Source organism: Eschrichtius robustus, chromosome 2 (genome assembly GCF_028021215.1).
Source record: "Eschrichtius robustus isolate mEscRob2 chromosome 2, mEscRob2.pri, whole genome shotgun sequence".
In the NCBI taxonomy this organism is placed as follows: Eukaryota; Metazoa; Chordata; class Mammalia; order Artiodactyla; family Eschrichtiidae; genus Eschrichtius; species Eschrichtius robustus.
In genome coordinates this window covers 138,522,512-138,539,707 of record NC_090825.1, presented here as the reverse complement: position 1 = coordinate 138,539,707, position 17,196 = coordinate 138,522,512, and positions in this window count along the sequence as shown.

Genomic DNA, 17,196 nt, shown 5'->3' with positions numbered 1-17,196 from the left:
AATGTAGAAAGAGAATAGGTCTGAAGCCTGACCTTGGACCCTTTAATAGTTACAAGAGGAACTAAAGGAAGGAAGAGCAATGGAGTAGAAGGATAATAAGAGATCAAGTGAAGAAAGTTCTTTAAGAAGGAAGGATCTAGAAAATGCCAAATATTACTGATAAATCAAGTAAGATAAGGATTGATCATTGACCACTGGATTTGTCATTATGGGAGTCTCATAAAGTAATATCCAAAATATCCAGGCTTCAATAGGAAATAACTTGTCATACCAAGAAGCAGGAAGATTGCACACTGAAGGGAAAAAAAATTAACATATAGAAACACCAAAATGACAGGGATATTAGAATTGTCTGAAAGATTTTAAAGCAGCCATCATAAACATACTTCAGTGAGAAATTATGCACATATTTGAAACAAATGAACAAATAGAAAGTCTCAGCAAAATAAATAGAAGGTTTTAGCAAAGAAATAGTTCTATCAGAGGAAGTGAACAGAGATTTTAGAACTGAAAAATACAGTAACCAAAATAAATCAGTTGATGGGCTCAAGAACAGAGTAGAGCGGGAAAGAAGGAAGAATCAGTGAACAAGAAGATAGAACAATAGAAATTATCCAATTAACAACAGAAAGAAAAAAGAGTGAAAAAAAATGAACATAGCCTCAGGAACCTGTTGGACTATAACAAAAGATCTAACTTTTTTGTCTTTGATGTCTCAATAGAAGAGAAAAAATAGAGCTGAGATAAAGAAGTACTTGAAGTACTGAAAAGTACTTGAATGGCTGAAAACTGCCAAATTATAGCAAGATGTAAACATACAAATTCAAGATTCTAAGCAAACTCTAAATAGAATAACCTCAGGAAATCTACATGACATAGCATGGTAAAACTTTTGTCAACTAAAGACAAAGAAAAATCTTGAAAGCAGAAAGAGAAAGGAATGATGCCTTGCCTATAGAGGAACATATTCAAATGACAATGAATTTTAATAGAAAACCATAGAGGACAGAAAGAAGTGGCCCACCATTTTTGAAGTGCTGAAAGAAAAGAACTGTCAACCATGAATCTTATACCAAATGGAAATATCCTTCAGAAATAAAGGGGAAATCAAGACATTCTCAAATAAGGAAAAACAAAAAGAACTTGTTTCCAGCAGACATACCCTAATGAATGGCTAAAAGGAGTTCTCTAAACAAAGAAATGGTAAAAGATGAAATGTTGAAACATCATTTCAACACAGTAAGCAAAAATATGGGAAAATACTTCTCTTGAATTTTCTAAATTTTTGATGGTTGAAGTGAAAATTATAAAACCATCAGATTTGGTTCTACATGTATGCAGAGAAAATATTTACAAAAATTTTAAATGGAGTTTAAGGGGACTGAAAGGGAGGTAAAGTATATATACTATACTTGAACTTATAAAATGTTGACAGTAGTAGTCTGTGATAAACTGTGTAAATGTATAATGTAATATCTAAAGCAAACACTAAAAAGTTATACAAAGACATACACTCAAAACCAGAATATAGATATGCTAATGCACATATATGGAATCTAAAAAAATGGTACCGATGAACCTACTGGCAGGGAAGGAATAAATATGCAGACAGAGAATGGACTTGAGGACACAGATGGGGAAGGGGAAGCTGGGACGAAGTGAGAGAGTATCATCCAAATGTAAAATGGATGGCTACTGGGAAGCTGCTGTATAGCGCAGGGAGATCAGCTCAATGCTTTGTGATGACCTAGAGAGGTGGGATGGGGAGGGTGGGAGGGAGGCTTAAGAGGGATATGGGGATATATGTATGCATATAGCTGATTCACTTTGTTGTATAGCAGCAACTAACACAACATTTACTCCAATAAAGATTAAAAAAAAAAAACAGTATAGATAAATCAAAATTGAATTCCAAAGAAATATGTTCAAGTATTCCATAAGATGACAGAAAAAAGAGAAAAATGAAAAATATTGAGGTAAAACAAAAGTAAAATGGCATAGTTAAGCCCTAAAATATTAAAATTAAATTAATATAAATGATTTAAAAAATCAGTTAAAATACAAAGATTGAAAGAGTAGATTTAAAAAAACACCACTGCTGAAACAACAATAAAAAATAACCCAATTTTTTGTTGTTTAGAAGAAACTCACGTTAAATGTAAGGATATACTCCAGTTGAAAGTAAAGGGATAGAAAAATATATCATTACAAAGATTCATCAAAATAAAGCAGGATATTAGTATAAGATATTAATATCATATAAAGTAGACTTCAGAACAAAGAGAATTTCCAGAGACATAGAAAGTCATTATATAGGGATAAAAGTGTTAGTCCTTCAGAAGACATAACAATCCTAAATATGTATCCACAAAATAACAAAGCTACAAAATATGTAAAATAAAAACTGAAAGGGGAAATAACTGACCTGAAAGGATAAGTAGACAAATCCATAAGTATAGTTGAACTTTAACAGTCTTCTCTCAATAATTGATTAGAGTAATAGAAAATTAGCAAGGATATAGAAAAACTCAAAAGTACTATTAACAAACAGGATCTAATAGATATTTATAAAATATTCCACCCAACAATAGCAGAATACACATTCTTTCCTAGTGTCAATGGAACATATACCAATGTGGACCATATCTTGGTCCTATAAGAAATCCTGAACAAATTTTTAAAAATTGAAATCATACAAATTGTACTCTCTGACTAAAATAAAATTAAACTAGAAATCATAATAAAATATATCAGGAAAATCTCCAAACACTTGAAAATTAAGCAGCACACCTCTAGACAATCTATGAGTAAAAGAGGAAGTATCAAATGAAATATAAAAAACATATTTCGCTGAATGAAAAGGAAAATACAACATATCAAAATTGATGGGGCTAAATGGCTAAAGCAGTGCCAATAGGAAAATTTATAGCACTAAATACATACATTTGAATTGAAGAAAAATCTCAAATCAGTAATTTATGCTTCTACATCAAAAATCTAGAAAAAGAAGAGCAAATAAACCCAAAATCAAGCAGAAGGAAGAAAATAATAAACATAAGAGCAGAAAGCAATTAAGTTGAAAACAGAAGCAATAGAGTACATCTATAAGAGAGATTTAGCTCTGAGAAAAGATCAGTAAAATTGACAAAATTCTAGCCAGACTGACAAAGAAAATATAAAAAAAGAAAGAAAGTACAATTTAGCAATAGCAGAAATGAAATAGGGGGTGTAACTACAGACCTGCAGACAACAGAAAAGCCTATAAGGGTATGTTGCAAACAGCTCTTCACATGGAAATTTGACGACTCAGATGAAATAGGCAAATTTCTCAAAAAGTACAAACTAATACAAATCACCCAGTATGAAGTAGTAATTTGAATAGTCCTATAACTATTAAGGGGATTGAATTTGTAAGTAAAAACTTCGCCAAAAAGAAACCCTCAGGGGCACAAGGTTTCACTGGAGGATTCTACCAAACATTGAAAGAAGAATTAACACGAGTTTTGCACAAATGCTTCCAAAAAATAGACGAGGGAACACTTATTAAGTCATTTCATAAAGCAGTTATTACCCTGATACCAATACCAGAAAAAGACAGTGCGAAAATAGAAATAGACTATAGACCGTTATCCCTCATTAATAAGATGCAGAACCCCAAAACATATTATCAAACAGAACTGAGCAATACATGAAAAGAATTAATACCATTACCAAGTTGGGTTCATTCCAGGGATGCAAGATTGGTTCAGTATTTTAAAAAATCAGTGTAACACACCATAATAACAATCACAGAACAAATCACACAATTTAAGTATTTGACAAAATTTAACACTCATTCATCACAAAAATCTCTCAGAAAAATAGGAATAGAGGGGAACTTCCTCAACTTGATAAAGAGCATCTAAAAAGACCCCCACAAAAACCATATATAATATTTTACTTAATGGTGAAAGACTACATACTTTTCACCTAAAGATTGGTAACAAAGCAAATATGTCAGCACTCCTACACAACATATTGCTGGAACTTCTAGCCAGTGCAGTAGGCGAGAAATGGATATAAAATGCATAGATTGGAAATGAAGATCTCAGACTTCCCCTATTTGCAGATGACATAGTTTTCTACTAGAAAAACTCCTAGAACTAATAAGTCAATTCATCATGATCACAAGATACAATTTAAAAAATCAATTTAAATACAATTTAATATGTATTTCTATATATTAGCAATGAATTTGAGACACTGAAGTTAAAATTACAGAGCTGCTTGTAATCATTCAAAAAATTAAAGTACTTAAATGTAAGCCAGTCAGAACATGTACAAGAGTTGTATGCTGCAAACTATAAAATGCTGATAAAAAGAATTCAGAGAAGAATTAAATACATACACAGATGTACCATGTTCATCAAGAGAAGACTCAATGAATAATGATATCAGTTCTGCCTAAATGGATATACAGATTTAACACAATTTCTAGCAAATTCCCAGCAACACTTTTTATATAGACAAAATTATTCTGAAATTTAATAGAAAGACAACAGATGTAGAATAGCTAAAACAATTTTGCAAACGAATAGAGTGGGACGAATCAGTCTACTTACTTTCCAGACTTATGATCCAAACTATACGATATTGGCAGAGACAGACAGAGAGACCAATTGAACAGACTAGAAACAGAGAAATGGACCACACAGATACATCCAACTAACTGTTGACAAGGGAGTAAATTAATTCAGTGGAGAAAAAAACTTTTCCACAAATGGTGCTGGAGCACATACGTAGCATAAACAAAAAAGCGAGCTCTAACTTAAGTCTCACACACTATGCAAACGTTAACATTGATTGTGAATTTAAATGTAGCACATAATGCTATAAAACTTTTAGAAGAAAAGTTAGGATGAAATCTTCAGGATTTAGAGCTAGTCAAAGTGTTCTATCACTTGACATGATACATAAAATAAAAATTTGGTAAATTGGACTTGATTAAAATTAAAAACTTTGGCTCTGTGAAAGACTGTTAAGAAGATAAAAAAGACTTGCTACAGCCTGGGAGAAAATTTGGCAAACTGCATATCTGACAAAGGACTAGAATCTAGAGTATATAAAGATCTCTCAAAGCTCAGCAGTATTTTTGTTTGATTGTTTTTTATATTCCACATACAAGTGAAGTCATACAGTATTTGTCATTCTACATCTGACTTATTTCACTTAGCATAATACCCTCAAGGTCCATCCATGTTATCATAAATGGTAAGATTTCATCCTTTTTGATGGCTGAATAGTATATATATGGAACTTATGTTATAAATCAATGTTACCTCAATTAAAAAGCCCGACAGTAAAAAGAAACCCCAAAACATTCCTATTCCAAAATAAGCAAAAGATGTGAAGAAGGTATATACAGATGGCAAACAAGTTCATGAAAAGAAAATCAATATTATTTTCATTAGGGAAATTAAAACCACAATGAGATCTCACTATACACTTAATCAGTATGTCCAAAATAAAAAATAGTAACAACACCAAATGCTGGCAAGAAGGCTAAGAAACTAGATCACTTATATATCACTTTTGGAAATGTTAAATGGTACACCTATTCTGGAAAACAATTTGGCAGTTTCTTGTATAACTAAACAAGCAACTACTATATGACTTATCAGTTGCATTCCTGGGCATTTATCACAGAAAAATGAAAACACATTCACACAAAAGTCTGTATATGAATATTTATAGTAGCTTTATTCATACTATCTAAAAACTGGGAACAATCCAGTTGTCCTTCAATGAATGAATGGTTAAACACTTGTGGAATAATAACTCAGCGATAAAAAGGAACAAACTCTTGATAAATGCAACAACCTGGATGAATCTCCAGATAATTATGCTGTATAAAATAAGCCAGTCCCCAAAGATTACGTATTGTATGATTCTCTTTATATAACATTCTTGAAATGACAAAATTACAGACACAGAGTACAGATTAGCAGCTGCCGGGGACTAAAGAGAGGCTAGGGCTGTCAGTAAAGTGGGTACGGTTGTAAAAAGGCAACATGAGGGATACTTGGTGACATGTTCTGTAACTTGATAGTATCAGTGCCAATATCCTAAATGGGATACTGTACTATAGTTTTACAAGATGTTACCATTGGGTGAAACTGAATAAAGGTACACAGGAGCTTCTTATAGTATTTCTTAAAACTATACTATGTGGATTAAAATTGCCTCAAAATAAAAGGTTTAATTATAAAACAAACAAAAAAATAGTGTATCCTTTCATATTTGCTATAGACTGATGTTTAAATAGTCTTGTGTAGCTCATAATAAAGCCATCCATCTTCCTAAGTGATAAGTAGGAATTGACTAAATAAATATTTAACAATAATGTGTGAAGCTCAGACACTTTTTGTAAATCATGCACAAAACTTCAGTCTGCTCCACAGCTGTAAGCCTGTGTATTACATCTCCAGTCATGGAGGTGAGAACTCAGTGTAGTGCTAAGAGAGATTCTAGTTAGCATAACGACAGCTAAAAGTGAAGCCACAAAATTGAAGCCACCAAAGTAGCCGTGAAGACATGTTATACTCAATATGCATGACTACTGCTGACTTAAATAATTACGAATTCTACAGAAATATAGAAAATTTAATGTATTATTATTATTTTGCCTTGAGTAAATGGGATCTGGATTATCAAAGTGTGGTTTCATATTTTTATCTTATAGAAGAGTATTTACCTTTTGTGCTTCCAGTGAAGTGGAAGCCAGCACAGTAACTTATGCAAAAGGCTTTGGTCATGACTCTTGAAGTTGTATGGATAGGGTCTCCCTGTATTTATAATCCTGATAATTCATTATTAAGACTGGCAAAATAATTTCTATATAAAGATTTTCTATGAACACACTTCTTATAGTTATTTTAGGGCTCTCTTGAGTCTTCAGTCACTAATATATTCTGATATATGGTCAGAGTCTCAAAAGAGTTACCACTTCTCAAACTTGCATGTCCAGTGGCAGAGCTACCTATTCTGTGTCATGTGGGACTTCAGTAATGGCTTGTTGGCTCCTGTGGACTCTGCATCAGCAAAAATTACTTCTTAAAACAGCTTCCCAAACTAAGTAGCAGGTTCGCTAATACCTTGCTTTCCTGCCCAGTATTTTATGTTTTTCAATGGTGAGATCTTTGCTGCAATTAAATTTCAAATCCTTTTTGCTGCTAAGAGCCTTCCTGGGCACTGACCATTTGGGGTTCCAACTGTCAAGCAACTTCTCTTTTTGTTACACTTTGCTGGCATTATTTGCTCTTGAGTTCACTCGCTAAGCACGAGCCACACCCACCCTAGGCTTCTCTTAGTCTCTTGGGTCTTGCCTGCTCTGTGGCTAATGGCACCTTAGTCTTGACAGAAACTAGGTCCTGACTACCCAAGGCTATGCAGCGTTATTCTTTGTTTAGGTGCTGAATTGGGTGGTGCAAGTCAGGCATTGCATATTTTGAGATCAACTGAAATTTTAAAAGGAGGATTAAAGTATACAAATTATAGTGTGTTATATTTATTTTGGAATGAGTGAGGGCTCAATAATTATTTGCTAACTGGAATATTTTTTATATTTTAATATTGACCCAAGAACTCCACTATACATATGTCAAATTGTACAAATCAAGTATTGCAAATGAAGGCAGAGGCACAGCATGAAGGATGGATGGGGAAAATCTGGCATCCAACCAACCAAAGCTATAACTTTTAATGAATTGCCTTTTTAACAAGCTTCCCTGCCAATTACTGTCACAGAATCATATTAACATAAAGCAATCTCTGTTTCTGATTTATTTGTTGTTTTAAGGCCACACATCTTTTGTTTTCCTTGCTTTGGCTTAACTCTGTGACTTCTAACCTGATTTTTACATTATTATAATCAATAAAATTTTGAAACAATGGGGGTTATGATCTGAGTGTTTCTACACTAATGATTTTCATTTTCAAAGTAAAAAAAAATGCAGGTCCAAGGATAATGAAATATGAAAAAGAAGTTTTTTATTTCTATGGAGACTTATGCAATCATTTTATTTGAAATTGGCAGTTTCAAAAAACAATTTTTGCATTGTTCTGAGTGCAGAAGTGCATTAAGTTAGATTTTTTCCATTTAATTGTATTCTGTTTGATCTAGATATGTCAGCTAAACACAAAAATCCCCATTGGATCTTATTGTTACCATAGCAACCAGATTGCAGTTTCCAATATCTGTGTAATGAAGTGCTGACACGTTTTCAGCACAAGGTGTTAAGTGGAGGTTTGTTTCACTAATTAGGTGGCAAAAATAATTAATTCCTTCATGATTAATGATATCACAAATTATGCAGTAGACAAACCTGAAAACTTTCTTAACTAGTACTTTGTTGCTTAGAGGGAAAGGTAAAAATGATAAAAGTCATTTTTCAATTCTTTTGGTTAACTAGTAAGAAAGGCCTAAGTTTCTGGGACCATCTTACTCCCCGTTAATAGATATGCTCTGTGCTTTGCTTAGTTTTTAAAGTCGTTAGCCTTGTTAACATTTTATATGATTCAGTATCAAAAGAATGACAGTTTGATGTTTGCTTGGATGGTAGAGGACAGAAATGGATTGTAATTGTTTCTTAATCTTATTGCCACCTGAAATTTACTGGTCTTTCAGAAGCCTGTGCTTTCTCTTATCTAAATGAGCTTCTGTTTATTAAGTATGTTTTCGATGAATAGGACATCTTGGGTAATTGAGTATATTGGTTAATAGGATAATTACTATACCTCTAGGATGAATTGAATACCATTCTTGTCCTTTAGAGGTTTATAATCAAGGTGAATTCATAAGATATATAGACATGGGGATAGTTTTTACGAAATCCTTCCAAAGATCATATAGACCAAGGCTTCCTAATTCAGAGCAAATGGGAAAAACTACATAACAGTTCCTATACTTGGGCACCCTTAGTTTAGGGACTTACAAGTGACCAGGACTGTTGGTTTAGTGGGTTGTCCTTAGATAATGGGTCCTCCATTCTTCGGAAAAATTGGGAGAGTTGTCCTTTCTGTGCTACTTCCTGGTCCTCCAGAATGTAAACTTCTTTTTTCTCTGGTTACTCAGAACCCTACACTCTTTCCGCCTCTTTCTCCTGGCCTTTCTGCAAACCCTGCTTTTATAAAAGCACAGAGTCCATGATCTAGAAAGAAAATAGAAAGCATAGGGATAAATGCTTTGTCTAGTACTCAAGGGGAGGCACAGTCACTTTTTAGTCAAGAATGTATACTGATGTCAGCATCGTTTTTGAGTCTTTGGTTCTACTTTGGCATAGGCTGGGTAATGCAGAAGGCTGTTGTCAGGATATACGTGAGATATAACCATGGCACACATTTATGAAGCACCCAACATAGCACCTAACACATAATATATAAAGAATAAAAGGTATCTATTGTTAAAAATAATAGTGATCATGATGAAATGATATAGGACAAGCTATATATGCTGAAATTTTATGCGATTGGCTATGCATAGTGAAATAATATAGGACAGATCATGCATAGGCAAATGACATAGGGCAGGTTATACATGGTTTAGGAATTCAGAGAAGGAAGAGATTACTTCAGAATGTATTGATTGCATAAATTGTTATGAAGAAGAAGGGCATTATGGTGAGTGTAGGAGAGCTGAGAAGGATACTTTTGAGGTTGTCATGACCTGGGAAATTAAAACGGGAATGAGCAAAGTTTGTATAAAGGATAGTATCAAATAAAGCAACAATATGGTTGATCTGGGAGGTTGCATATGAGGTTGTTTAGGCCATTTCCTTTCCTCTAGATGGCGAAGGGTGAGAGCCTAGAGCAACTTGGCTACAATATCTTCCATCCCAGTATTAAGCTGTACTGCCGATCTAGATGGATCCTCTTTTATTCCTTCCTAGGAGTCTTACTTGAAGCTGTGGGATTGTACGAAAAAGGATGACCTTACCAAATACAAGAGAACCATTTCTTGGTCAAAGTTTATTGTCCAGAACAGGCCATGATTACACCGATGACCCTAAACCTAGTGGATTTCTCAGGTATTATCGGGTCTGTGAGTTACTTTTCGTGTCCTGAGTCCCTACTGGAAACCACATATTACCCACTCTCAGTTTATAAATGCATAACATTTATAAAACTAAAATCTAACAATTCTTCACTCTAGCTCATAATGATCTAAATTGTGTAGTGTCATATATGTCCTCATGGTTCAAAAAATTCGTAATACATGGAGTTTGAAAGATATTTTATAAAAATGTCCATGATCTAGAAAAGAAATTAAAAGGGAAACATAGTGATACAATTTGGAGACTTACTGATTTATTAATTCCCTCATTCATTCAAACATTTATTCTGCAAAAAATTTTGAGCCACTACTCTGTGCCAGGCATTTTGCCCACCATTGGGAACTCAGTAATGAATAAGGCAAAGGAAGGGCCTTGCCATCGATGAGCTTAGAGTCAACCTTGTCAGACAAATGACTCATTACTGTATTTTAGAATAATTCAGCTTTATCCATGCTTACCAAGGCTGAAACTGCCTTAGATTTATCTCTGAAGGGAAGAGGAATAAATTCATTGAAAACTATGTGTCAATAATCATTCCTTTTAGACACAGTGTTAAGCAGCATTAAGATCCATTGTCTGAGTTCCCACTAGATGCTTTATTTACCTAAGAGTTAGCACTTCTGTATTTTCAATGAAAGTATCCCCCAAAGAAATCCAAGTGGGTAGAAATTAAATCTCATTTACTTTAAAGAATTGTCATAAATAATCGTGTGAATGTGTGTGTATGTGTGTATGTGTTTCTGCTTATGCATTCCTGGGCCTCACAGCTGCTTTGACCTGGTTACTCTAATAAAAGAGACAAACATTGGCTGGGACAGCGAGGCTACAAAAGCCACACAGAAAATTGCATCATTAGTCTTCAACTATACAATGTACCTTGTTTAAAACGGTGCTGTGAACCCATAGGAATCTGCGTTAGAGATCAGCAAATTCTTCAGGCTTAAAAAACTCACCCTCTTTTCTCCTATGCTTTGTCTTCTCTTCTTTTATCAAAAGTAGTGTGACAAGTACTTAGACGTGAACATTTAAAAATACCTTTTATCATTTCAATTAATCTGCTTAATTTCAAGAGCAAGTTTCCCAGTTTTCAAAAATTTAATTGCCTATTGTTACAGCTCTAACGTAGCAAAAAAACAAGGAGACAGTGGACTGCCAGTGCTTTACATAGCTGAGGAAGCCCTTAGGAGAGATTCCTAGCCTTCCCCATGTCACCATGCCGTTGTACTTACCCAAAGAGCTCGGTATTGGTTACAGTGATTTCAAAAACAACTATTTTAAAACCTCACTAATAGCGGCTTCCATGTTACATGCAGCTATTCTGCTCACGTGGTGACCAGTCTGGGGGGAGGTGGTTCCAGGGTTGCTGGGTCAGTGGCAGTTGTTGATGCAGCGTCCCTGTGATTGTCTTGGCCCTTCCTTCTTGATTGGAGGTTGGAGGCAGCAGAGCTCTGCCTGAGGAACTTATAGGACAGATTCTCACGCAGGAAGTAGGATGGGTGGTTGTCAAAGGATTTCTCTCGCGTGCCTCTTTTCAAGGAGGAAAATCTTTCCCTGGAGCACAAAATAGATTCACCCTGCTTGTCTTTGGCCAGAATTGAATTAATGTCTACCCCAAGACCAATTGTAGGTAACAGAAATATAATTTTAATGATTTGCTTCAACCAGTTATAATTTATTTCCTAGGGAGGACGCCTGGCTGCCCAAACAAAATTGGGATCTGTTAGCAAGGAAGAAAGGGGAAATAGCTTTTGTGAGGACAATTAAGAATGTCTGCTGTTTGGTTCTGATCTAAATAAATGTCTTTCTTTAGTTGTCATATTTTTAATTCTTTACTGTTACGCTACACCATTAGCAAATTATATTTGTACAGTTTCATATCTTTGCAAGGAATTAACATCTGGGTTATGTTGTTTGTTCTTCAAAACCACCCAGAGAGGAAAGAAGAGAGTATCTTTACCAGCGCTTTGTGATGAGGAAACTGAAGTTTAGCTGGATGAGGCAACTTGCCCAGAGCTGCACGGCTTTAAAACAAAAACAACAATAACGAAAAGCATGGTCAGAATTTTAATCTAAATCTTCTGCAAGCCTATGCTCCTTTTTAAGCTATTCTGTTGGTTTCTTCTTTGATTGTAACAAAAGTCGCATTGTCTCCACAGTAACTATGCCTGTATGCCTGTGGATAGCCTAGGAAGTGCTTGGCTTTCTCTTCACCTCATGCAACCAGAGTGTTATGAGATTATAAACAAGGAGATTTATTTTCCCATAAGACCATGAGCCCTTCATTAATTATTTGAGAATAATTCATTAAGCAGCAACTCTACCAAAAACTGTGTTAAGTTATGAGGATAACATAGCAGACAAAACATTCCTTGTCGCTGGAATTTGGAATCTGAGAAAGATGACAGAATGTTAAACACTCTTTCACATTAAAGTGTCACATATGCTCTGAGCGGGGAGTAGAGGGTGTGTTGAAAGCACATAGTCAAAGGATCAAATCAAGTCACTGGGAAGGGTAAAGGTTACAAAAATTTTCCAGAGAAATTGCAATTTAATCGGAAGACAGTGCTCAAAATACAGTAGTTGCTCAATAAACATTTTAATGCCTTTTTAAAAAGAGCTTTATTGAGATATAATTCACATTACATGCAATTCACCCATTTAAAGTATACAGTTCAGTGATTTTTAGTATATTCTCAGAGTTGTACATCCATCACAACAACCAATTTTAGAACATTTTTATTACCCCCCACAAAACCCCATACCCCTTAGCACACACCCCCGCAATCCTTATATTCCCCCTTCCCCAGCCGTAGGCATTACAAATCTACTTTTTGCCTCTATAGGTTTGCTTATTTTGGACATTTTATATAAATGGAATCATATAATAGGTGCTCCTTTGTAGCTGAATTCTCTTACTTAGCATAAAGTTTCAAAATTCATCCATATAGTAGCATGTGTCATTCTTTTTTATTGCCAAATAGTACTCCATTGTGTGGATATAACACATTTTATTTATCCATTCATCATTTGATGGATATTTGGTTATTTCTACTTTTTTGGCTGTTATGAATAATGATGCCGTGAACATTCATGCACAAGTCTCTGTGTGGTGTTGAGCTGTAATAGTCCCTTATCATATACAGGACTTGCAAAATTTTTCTCCTAGTCCATAAATTGTCTTTTCACTTTCTTATTGGTGTCCTTTGAAGAAAAACTTTTAATTTTGATGATGTCTATTTATCTATTTGATTTTGTTGTCGCTGGTGTATAATTCAAGGTCATGAAGATTTATGCCTACATTTTCCTCTAAGTTTTATTTTTTTATAACTTCTAGGATTTTACTGCTTTTTAAAATAGTTCTCACATTTAGGTCTTTGATTACATTTTGAGCTAATTTTTGTATGTGATGTGAGTAGAATGCCTTTTGAAAAGTTGAGACTCTTCTTCAGGTCAGTGAGTGTTCTTCAAACTGTGTCTGAGGTCCAGTAACGGCAGCATCACCTGGAAGCTTGTTAGAAATGCAAATACGCAGGTTTCTACTCCCAACCTATTGAGTCAGAATCTCTGGGGGTATAGCCCCAGAATTTGCATTTTCTCAGATTCTTAGGTGATTCTTACACACTCTAAAGTTTGAAAAGTACTACCTTACAGAGTTGCAAACAACATTACTTACTATCCACTCGTACTAACCACCTCTTCAGCTCCACCGTAGGAAGGTATCACTTTGGTGGAAATCGGCAGTCCTCCTTCCATTTTAAAATGGCAGATAGCAATTTTCAGCATTCAGCATGTCAAACTGTTTCAAAGAAGAAGAGCTCAGAGATCACCTTGTCCAAAAATTACATTTTACATAGGAGAGTGCTAACATGCAAAGTCTGTATTTTCATATGGCTCAAATTTATACTCAAGTAAAACCTTTCTGTGGACTAACAAAAGCCTGTGGCCTCTAATTTTGTGGTCTCTGATTTATAACACACACATTCCAGGTTTTAAAAATTTCCTTTCAAATATTTTAGGGCATGAACAGAGAAAAATAGTATTCCTTGGTGAAATGTCTGTTTTGAGAAAAACAGTTATTTTATAAATCGTTTTTAATCTGAAAACTACTAACACATGGTAATGCAAAATATATACAGTTCTAGGCCTATCATAGCTTAGCACTAGCTTCTGTCATGTGGTTAGCTATTTATTTTAGCCTTTTCTGATATATTTCTATTTAGCAAGCATCAGAGCAGTAAATCAAACTCAAGAAAGACAGTTTCAAGAGTGTGTAATTTTGGCTGCATACTTTTAAAGGATAAAAATATTCAAAGTATTGAAGAAAATTCAACTAATGCATGAATTACAGAATACATGGGATTCTTTAAATAAGTGATTAAAAATATCCTTTGCTCTGAAGACATATATCATTTGGTGACTCTTAAAATAAATCTGTGAGGCTAGATGGTTCTGAATATTCTCCTTTTTCTCTATGTCCACCATATGCAAACTCCCACACATACTCACATGCATACTAAAAGTAAGCCAAGTGAACCACTCTGCTTTCCTGTGTATCTAGGACATATCCCTGGTCCATTATATAATACTACAAAAATACTGAATCACCAGGCCACTGTTTACGAGTATATTTGGTCTTAATATTTGGAACTTTCGGACATAAAGATTAATATAATTTCAGGTTAAGCAAAAAGCTGTGAGTAGGTTGGTAATCATGTCGTGGTCTTTGGGGAAATTTCAAGTCTTCTCTACTCTTTTAGAGAGAAATGAAAATCATTATTGCACAAATGGAAGAACTCTGGTGTGTGTGAAAGACTTTTCCTCCCACTGCCAAAGATAAATAGCACAGTACAGTTGTTCCTACCAAGCATAGATTTAATCTCAAAATTGTTGCTTGTATGATTTACATTTATGATATAAACATTTGTGACCCTCTATGGGGATGTATTTAAGAATTTGAACTATGTAGCCACATAGACCTGTGTTCAAATACTGGCTCTACAATTTACTACCTGTGCCACTCTGGGCAGGTAGCAATTCTTTCTAAGCCTTAGTCACACCATTTGTAAAACTGAAATAACATGGATACCTAAATTATGTTATTTTGAGGACAAAGTGAAATGATACAAATATAGTGTCTAGCATTTAAGTTATTATTGTTAGCGTCTTTGTTCCATGTTTTGCCAAGAAAAACAATTGAGAAGAAGCTTATTTGAGGAAATGGAGGAGGTAAAGAGTTGTGGACATTTTAAAATTTAAACTAGTTTTCTTTAATATATATAACTTGATAGAGACAACATTTAAAATCATTAAGATGCCAAAGAGAAATGAGATATGTTACCATATTTTATGTTGCTTTGTTATTGTTTTTATAGGAAATCTATTTTGTGGAGATGTTAGATCCAAGGTCAACCAGTTTGTTACGACATACTATTAACAGGGCTTAATTTGTTTACTGAATGGAGAATATCAACAAAAAAATTTCCACCTAGAGAAATATAAGAAAAATGTGAACACATGAAGAGTGACGTAATATTTGTCAATGTTTTTGCAGAAAATCATGAATTTATGCATCGAATTAAGCCAATTAAACACATGAACCCATATTGTCACTTCAAGGGTAATCATAGAAGATGTAAAGGTGAGGACCTAAAAGATAACCAAGTTTTAAATGAAACCTTCAGAGAACTTATCCCCTCTGATGAGTGTATCTTGCTTTTATGTTGCTAGGTGATATGGGGTTCATAATTAATTTCCCATTTGAGCCAAATTGAAGATTTCTCTAAGCTACATTTATTTATGTAAATCTGTTCCCAAGTACTCATAGAATTAGTCATTCCAAGGTAACAGTTGACTTCATAGCTCTCAATTGATTTCTATTTTCCAGTGCCTAACCTGCAGAGAATGGCATTAGCTTGGCAGTTAAGACATTTTTTTGTCTCTTCTTTCCCTCCTGGATCCTACTGAGAGAAACAGCTAGAAATCCCAGGAGAATTGGAGGAAGAGAAAGTCTTTAATGCGGTTTGGCTGATGACTGCTCTTTTTTAAGAGTGCCATTTCCCATGGGCAAAACACAAAAAGAAAATTGTACCTAAAAAATAGTGTTCCATGCGATGTGTGGAAAAGTTTGGAAATCCACTTGGGTCCTGCAGGAAATTAAAGAGCAGGAAAAATTGGACCAAAGAGATTAAGACAATTTTTAGATTACAAACACTTTCCGGGAAAGGATTCAAACCAATTCAAATGAGCAGCACAGAGGAGAACAAGGGAGGATTCAAGGACGACTGGGTAAAACTAAATTGCAAGGTTAGGTTAATTGGTATGGGCAGGAAGGCTTCATATCAGGTTTAAGCAGGGAGCGTGTCTAAATAATGCTGAGAAAATTGAGTTAGAGAGTGTACACGCAACACTTAGGAACCGTGATGATTGCATTTCTGCTTAAACCAGAGATCTAGCTAACAGAAATCATTTCCCTATCTATTCACATGTGCAGGAGAGAAAGGACATCTAGAAGTAAATCTGAAGGCAAGCTCATGAGCCTGAGTTTGGTTGTCTGCAACTCTAACACAATGATGCTAGTTGCAGATCTTTTTTAGAGCTACTTTACTTACTTAGCTTCTCATTTATGTCAAATAAAATGTAAACAGTGAAAGTACATAAGCTCAACTGTAGAAGGGTAGGGATGCAAACATAATGAGTTTTCTAAAATTTTGTATGCAATGGTGATTGCAGTCAAAGTCGATTTTATTAATATTTGTTTAATTTTTATTTTTATCTTTTTAAAAGGGTACATATTTGCTAAATGAAAGCTTTAAACTTCACATTTTTTAACCTTAAAAAATGGGATGATCTTACTCGGAAAAGAGAATACTGAGATATTTTCATACAGTCATTCTCATGCTATTAAAAAAGGAGATGGAAAGGCAGGGGTTTAAGATCATCAATTAGCATTTGCAAACCTAGCATCAATATTCTTTTCCATCCCTTTTACCCACACATACAATTACTTTTCCTGAATGTCTGGCACCATATTGAGTAGTCAATACCATCCTTTAAATCTGACAGTATAACAGTCAGGGCTCTTGAGTTTTTAATTTCTTTATTGCAA